Below are 7578 nucleotides of genomic sequence, written 5' to 3'. Positions count from 1 at the left end.
TTTCCGAATTTCTGCCTTTAATTCATGATCTTGGTGGCCAAGTCACTTCACTATTACGTGAGATGAGTCGTCCATTAAATTTCTGCCGCAACAACTGGATGGTTCCACGTGCCTTATGGCAGGTGACACCGTCCTGCTGGAATCACATGTCATTCAAATCCATGTCATCCAAATGAAGCCACAAAAAGTTCAATAGCATCTCTCGATATCGTTCTCCATTTACAGTCACTTCGTTTACAGCCTGATGTTGAAAAAAGAAGGGACCAATTACTCCACCAGCGTGAAATCCACACCACACTGTCACTGCTTGTTCACATATCCACTAAGATGGAAATGCGCCTCTTCGCTAAAGGTGATTTTCTTCGTAAAATCACCGTCCTCTTGTTGATTCTCCAACATCCAATCAACGAATGTTCGGCGCATTAAATGGTCGTCGAATTGTTTCATTCAGGGCGTTCCTTCTGCCGAAAATTCCACGTAATTTGCGTATAGTCTCAGCTACACTGTCCGTACTTTAAATCACTAATTTTGTCAAACCGCAACGTGTTTGCTACAACATATAACCCTGCACAATGCTGCCAACTCTTTGGAATGATAATGGCGCACAATTTAAATCTTGTTTTACTTTTAAAACACCTTTTACGTTATTGGTCTTGTGCTTTTGTGGAAATGGACAAAGGCGAACTACCTTTGCTCAGTAATTGAAACCTAAAGGAAGATGAAGACATTCATTTGTTACTACTACTTTGGAAGTCATCTATTTTGTTGTACAGAAAAATCCCAAATACTATGTAGAATAAGAATTCGAGTTTGCCTATTCCAAAAGGAACGAAAAATCACCCGTTTTTCAACATGTAACATGTAAGATTTTGTCGATTGCATAGAAAATTCCCTGGGCAATTGTTTATAGAGTAAAATTTAAGAAAGATATTTAAGAAAAATTCTAAATGGTTATAAAAGTGTAAAAGTAGGTATTTTTAGTATTGATCATTGTTTATTATAGCAACAAGTATCTCTTTAAAATTGTGTGCCATTTCTAAACCTTAATTTAGACCCACGCTACGCGATAAACTTTTTGAAATTTTCTTAATTAACAATCCTGTCAATCGAAAACCACGCGATCGATCGTTGCAGAATTTTTAAGGTAGAATCAACACACAAAGTTTCATTGATATTTATAAATATTTACTTGCTATAAAAATTGCTCTAAATATACATATGATTTTCTACTATTTTTCACTCATTGTTAATATAGAATTCAACTTTTTTATTCGCAGTTGTAGCTTTATAGAAAATCGTGAAATAAACAAAATATGAATTACTTTTTTTATTTAGGGTTAACTTTCAATGTTACAGGAAAAAGTATGTCGAAAAACAGGTCACTTTTCATTCTTTTTGTATGCTTGTCGTTCCTCTGAATTTAGCAATGGTTTTTTGGAATAGGCAAACTCGGATTCTTATTCTACATAATATTTGTGATTTTTCTGTACAACAAAATACTCTTCAAATACAAACGCTTCGAATGTTCTACCGCCTGGACAAATAAGACAATAAATTCAGTTATTACCTACATTTGTAGCTGTTTGTTTATACCTGCATATTATTTATTCCTTCTTATTGAGTACAGACACACCCGCCATTGTATCACATATACGCTATTCCTATATGTTCAGTTTGAGCGTAAATAATAATCATGCAACTCAAAATTATCAGTCTTATTTCAAAGAATATTTTAATGCATACGAATGATGTGAATTAAAGTGGTTGCATATTTTTAAATGTAGTATTAATATATGCATTCAAAATAAGAACAAACATCAAGGTAATTAATACTGGTTCACAATAAAAAATACGACCACTTGTATGATTGGATGGGACCTTTATTTCCGTGGTTATTTATTGCACTAAACACCCCACAAAATTCAGTATAATAGTGTGCTTAATAAATTTAATTCCTGCAACGTAAAAGCTCCAGTTATATAAAATGTTGCGGCACAAAAGGTAATTGGAAAAATGAATTTGCTCACAGCACAACAAGTAGTACATAACTCCATTTGGTTAAAATCTCATCTCTTTAAAATTGTATCTGTGCCATCTAACCGAGATATTCATCAGCGGCGTTGATATTGGCAGCAAAAATTTAATCAGTTCTGCAGTTTAAACACTCCCGAGCTTCAAACAAATACTAATTATGCCGCGCAACCTCGTTATGTCACTTGAACAAAGGGGATACCATCAGCGAATTGTTTGTGTTGTTGGAAGCGAATTCCACAAAAATCTTGTCATATAACTCTGATCTGTTTTGCCTGAAGCTTTCCAACGTTTTTAAATTTTACGTGATGCATATCCTTTTCATTTTAAATTTATCTTCTTACATATAAACATATTTATTAAATAAAAGGCGTTGTATTTATATTTATTAATGCGGGTATTTCACCGCCAGCCAAAAATTGTCAATCAAATTTCCAACAACAGACTTTTATGAAATTGTTTGTTCCTAAAGAATATTCCATCACTGAAAAGCAGGTTAGTTGCAACGACGCGACGTCAGCTTAGACTGACTCTTGATTGGAGAAACATATCGCTTTCATCAGCAGAAACTTTGAAATAGGAGATTAGGTCTTCTGGGCAGTATTTATATTTACTGTGTGTATTCGTTTCGCTGGATATTATTTTGTCTTTCTCGAAAAAGGGTAGAAATCAATATTTTTGATTTTGCAAGTTCTATTTTCGCGAAAAGTTGATTGACGACAATCTTATCTCGATATCTTGAATCGTTTAAGAAATACAGAGCGGTGTTAAATTTTGATTGTTTTCTATGATGACTTTTTTTTATGAATATTCCGTAAAAAGGATTTTTACACAGTTTCTTGAGTAGAAGCGGTATTATTTGAGGCGCTTACTGCAATAGTGGCCTAAGTGTGGAAATACAGATTTCGGGAGAGAGATTGATAGTTTAAAGTACAATAACCTTACTGACTTGTTACCCTATGTACCTCCAATTTTTCACAAGTTTTTATTGATCTACGAGTAAAACAAAATACACCCATAAATACAGATGATGATCCCAATGGACTATACGATCCTGTAGAATTCTCTTAATGGAGATAAGAAGAATAACTTATTATGTTTAATATACATATATTTATACAGTTACATTATATAGTCACAGAACGAATATTTCCTATTGATTTTTCAATAAAAGTTGTTAGTATAGTTTCATAGTTTTTGTTTATAATTGACCTAATATTCTTGAAATTATATAATAACCTGCACAAGTGGCCTATGTTTTTTTGGTAATGTTCGGTGTTTTATAATGTAAAATTATATGGTATGTTGATTACCAATGAAAGTGGTGAACCTTTTCCCAAATTTAAAATAAATGTATTAAATTGCTTCTCACTGCAAGAACCATTAAAAATATCACTATATTTTAAACCTTAATTATTCACAAATGCTATTTTTTAAGTTAGGCCACTATTGCAGTAAACGCCTCATTTTACCTTCTGGATTTTTAGTTATAACACGTGTTTATTTTTAATGGAACACCCTGTGTAGTCTTAGCATTATTGATATTGTGTAAAATATAAATATGTGTTATAACTGAAAAAAACAGAAGTTACAGAAAAATATTGCATACGTCACTGGAATCTAAACAAAAAATTGTGTAAAAAGTCTCTTTGCAGAAACCAAATATCTTCATAAGACAAACTTATAAGGGATCATAAAATATGACCAAAATTATCTTTTCGGGAAACATTCGAAAGTTCGAATTTGGTCCACCCTGTACAGTTTAGACAAAAATCATCCCCCATACTAAAACTTCGCTCTATTGAGTGCCCTGCTCTGCAACTGCTGATTCTCTTCTTTCTTATTCTGTAAGCATTTTTGTCCCATTAAGCTCGTGCTAATGTGTTTCTGTTCCAGTATACTTTGTCATATGTATGTAGATGTACTTTGAGTTTTGGAGTATATCGTTCTCGCAAATTGTCTTGGAAAAGGTATAAAAATCTTGCTTGAGATATTATAGATGTCATTAATATTGTGTCCTCTTAAGAGGCGATCTATCTGATAATGTATTTTTGCACATAGGACAGATAAGTATCTGCTAGATATTTCTCTGAGAATTTATGTCAGCTCATTCAGGTTTTCTGATTCGCAGTTAGGGAGCCAGATAGTGATGAAACTCACAATCACTCTACTCATAGTTTAGATGCCTATCTATGTAGAGACGGAATAGTAGGTATCGTTTTTTTTTCCGAAATAGAAATCTAATTCCATTTTAAAGCAGATTGACATCATCTAGAAATATATCTTATCTTGCTATGTTTCTGGTGCCAGAAAGTATCTGTAGTAAAGCTTTAGAGTAGTTTACACCAGGACTTTCTTTTGATTTGAGAAAAACATGATTGATATTAGATTAAATGAAAGAAAAAAATATACTTACCCTGTACAGAGAGCAAAATATGTATGTACATATTTATTGTAGTGTTTATCAAATTTGCATCATGTTTATTAATTATCAAGAGAATGTTAATGATTTACCTATTATGTTGAGTAAAATATTTATGGTACGTCAGTGAATATATTAGTAAGAATAATGAATATCCCCATTTATTGTATCAATTTGCCAATGTCAAAGTAAGATATATTTGACAAATATCCAGTTCAAGATCTTTTTTATACTAAATGAATAAATACATCGTCTAGGTCTAAATTCTTATTGTACATTGACTGTTTGTATAGTTAATAACACAAAAAAAGTCTTGTGCAAATGACCAGAATACATTATTCCCATGTATTTTGAGCTGTTGAATTTGAATCCAATGTCAGAATTGCCCCAGCAAATCACCAGAATGTTCTAACATCACAAAATGCTTAATATTCCCATGTATCCCAGATTTGGCCCATTAGGTCACAACCCTTCCTAACCTTAAAAAAGCTTTAAAATCCACAAAATTTATAATAAGGCTACAAATAATGCAAAAATATATTATTCCCATAAATTCAGTGCTACCCAATGACACCTCAACGCCTGGTTTTCTTGTGTTATACGCTTTCTCTTAGTTTAATGTTTTAGGTTTTGTTTAGGGTTAAAGCATTTCTGTTCGCTTATAACTGGGCGCCAAGAAATTTCGCAGGCGTTGTAATCTATATGGGCAGCATTGAATTCATGAGAATAATATATTTTTGAATTAATTTTAAGTTATTCTTCAGGTTAGAAAGTTCTGGTGATTTGCTTTGATCGGACCACGATTTTCAGTCGCTGTTAACTCATACCTGTATCATAGAAGCTAATTTAATAATTTTGTGGATTTTTAAGCTTAGGGAGGATTTGTGACCTTATAGACCACATCTGGCTTCGGATTCGTGTTTAGTGGGTCAAGATACATGGGAATATAAAGACCTGAACACTAGTTTTAGCAATTTTAAACATTTTTTGATGACAGAAAATTCTGGTAACTTGCTGGGGCAGTTCTGACATCGGATTCGAATTCAACGGCTCAAAATACATGGGAATAACGTATTCTGGTCATTTGCACAAGACTTTTTTTGTGAAGCTGTGTAATTAATGTATGAGTTGAACTATAGATATGCATTACATGTTTTTGTATGATGTTTCTATTCATAAAACTCGATGTAAATAAAGGACATTTTATGTTTTAAGCAAATCCAAATAAATTCTAATAGTTTTCCTATAATTTTTCTATCATATGAAGTAATATCTATACTAAGATAAATCAAAATTTGAAGGTTCAATATTATGATTCAAAACTGATTAATGTTAAAGAACGACAACATAAAAGTCGATACACAGGTTTGAAATTGAGATGATAGAAAGATAATGTAAATATAAAAAAAATAAAGAAACAATAATTCTGGAAAACATTAATAAAAATTTATGTAATTAGAATATAAAAAAATTTGTACATACTAGATAAGAAGCCATGAGAACATTTTAAAAATGTGAAAGTCTCTGTATGGACCTTAAAGTTTAACTAGGATCGGGAGAAAAACAATAGAGAAGAGGAATTAGAAGTTAGTTGCATAAAAAAAGGAAGGCTGAAGAAAAGTAAAAAAATTGAGGAATTTAGAGTAAAATCACAGTAAATAAAAGGAAGGTAGCAGGATTGAAAGAAGTTGAGAAAATTGTTTGCAGGTTGTTGTTTGAAGGAAATTTTCTACAAATTGGATGTAATAATATGTTCCTGAATAGAAGCCGATTCAATATTCACAATTTTAAAGAATTAAACCAAGGATTATAAAGAAAGGTACCTCATTCATTATAATGCAGTATAAAATTCAAGGATAGAATTGATAGTTTTGTGCACATTAGAAATAAACTAACATAAACATGACAGATAAGGAAGATTTGAGGTAAAGACTTACCTGAATATTTTTTTTAATTAAACAAAACAAATCATTTAGAAAATAACGAGCGTTCAAATAAAAACGTGGTCAAGTTGGTTCTGAAAATTTGGACGTAGGGCGTAGCGTATAGCAAATGAACTTAAACGTCATCTGTCAAAGCGCTATATCGCCGCTATCAATTTGAATATTTTCGTTTTAAAAAGCGTTTAAAATGGTGTTTTCTCAAGAACAAAAAGTGTTTATCATAGAGTCCTACTTTAGAAATGGACGCAAGATTGATGGAATATGGAAGTATTCTATTGAGGAATGTTTCATAGAATTTCAAAATCANATATCCTCTACGCAAACAACAGAAACAACCTATTAACCTTTTAATAAATAACTATCAATAATATCAGCAAATATCAGTGCAATTTGTTTTGTTACCGGCTCATCAGCACAGTAAACAAACAATGAAAATGGCCTGCCCGGTGGACAACCATGCGGTGTTGCAAGATTTCCAATTTCATGGCCTGTTAGTAGAGACGGCCGTGCCTGAACACTAGTTTTAGCAATTTTAAACATTTTTTGATGACAGAAAATTCTGGTAACTTGCTGGGGCAGTTCTGACATCGGATTCGAATTCAGCGGCTCAAAATGCATGGGAATAAAGTATACTGGTCATTTGCACAAGACTTTTTTTGTGAAGCTGTGTAATTAATGTATGAGCTGAACTATAGATATGCATTACATATTTTTACATGATGTTTCTATTAATAAAACTCGATGTAAATAAAGGACATTTTATGTTTTAAGCAAATCCAAATAAATTCTAATAGTTTTCCTATAATTTTTCTATCAAATGAAGTAATATCTATACTAAGATAAATCAAAATTTGAAGTTTCAATATTATGATTCAAAACTGATTAATGTTAAAGAACGACAACATAAAAGTCGATACACAGGTTTGAAATTGAGATGATAGAAAGATAATGTAAATATAAAAAAAAATAAAGAAACAATAATTCTGGAAAACATTAATAAACATTTATGTAATTAGAATATAAAAAAAAATTGTACATAATAGATAAAAAGGCATGAGAACGTTTTAAAAATGTGAAAGTCTTTGTAGGGACCTTAAAGTTTAACTAGGATCAGGAGAAAAACAAAAGAGAAGAGGAATTAGAAGTTAGTTGCATAAAAAAAGGAAGGCTGAAGAAAAGTAA

This window comes from Anoplophora glabripennis, unplaced genomic scaffold, assembly GCF_000390285.2.
Source record: "Anoplophora glabripennis isolate ALB-LARVAE unplaced genomic scaffold, Agla_2.0 scaffold165, whole genome shotgun sequence".
Lineage (NCBI taxonomy): Eukaryota > Metazoa > Arthropoda > Insecta > Coleoptera > Cerambycidae > Anoplophora > Anoplophora glabripennis.
Note: the sequence above shows the minus strand (reverse complement) of the source record.